Below are 374 nucleotides of genomic sequence, written 5' to 3'. Positions count from 1 at the left end.
GAACCGGGCTTGGGCACCGGAGGTCTCTGCAGGGACTGGCCTGCACACAGTCGGCGCTCAGGTTATGCAGCAGAGGGGATTCACGCCAAGTACACGTGCCTTCAGCTTGGCGTCGGACACCCTGAGCCGCTCCGGCCACCCTTACACCCGGGGCCGGGAGACTTCGGGGAGTCAGTGCCGGGGGAGGCAACGCTAAGGCTGATCCTTCAGCTGTCACGGTGGACGGAACATTCTTTTGCTTCCAGCTCACGAGAAAGATCACTTACCGTTAAGAAAAAGGCCTCTCCCACCTTAAAAACAAGGCCACACGCGCAGGCCTCCGCGTCCCCTGCCCCACTCCCTACAGGCGGAGCTGGCAGGCAGGCTCCGCGTGC

The 374-nt window shown here is 62.8% G+C and overlaps 1 protein-coding gene across 1 annotated transcript in view; it reads left to right on the top strand.

Moving 5' to 3' along the window:
- ARL15 (ADP ribosylation factor like GTPase 15) overlaps positions 1 to 374 on the top strand; it is a 213,964-nt gene that overhangs the window by 1,585 nt on the left and 212,005 nt on the right. The window lies entirely within an intron of this gene.

The sequence above is a fragment of the Myotis davidii genome, unplaced genomic scaffold (genome assembly GCF_000327345.1).
Source record: "Myotis davidii unplaced genomic scaffold, ASM32734v1 scaffold496, whole genome shotgun sequence".
NCBI classification, from domain to species: domain Eukaryota; kingdom Metazoa; phylum Chordata; class Mammalia; order Chiroptera; family Vespertilionidae; genus Myotis; species Myotis davidii.
This window is presented reverse-complemented; position numbering and strand designations above follow the sequence as displayed.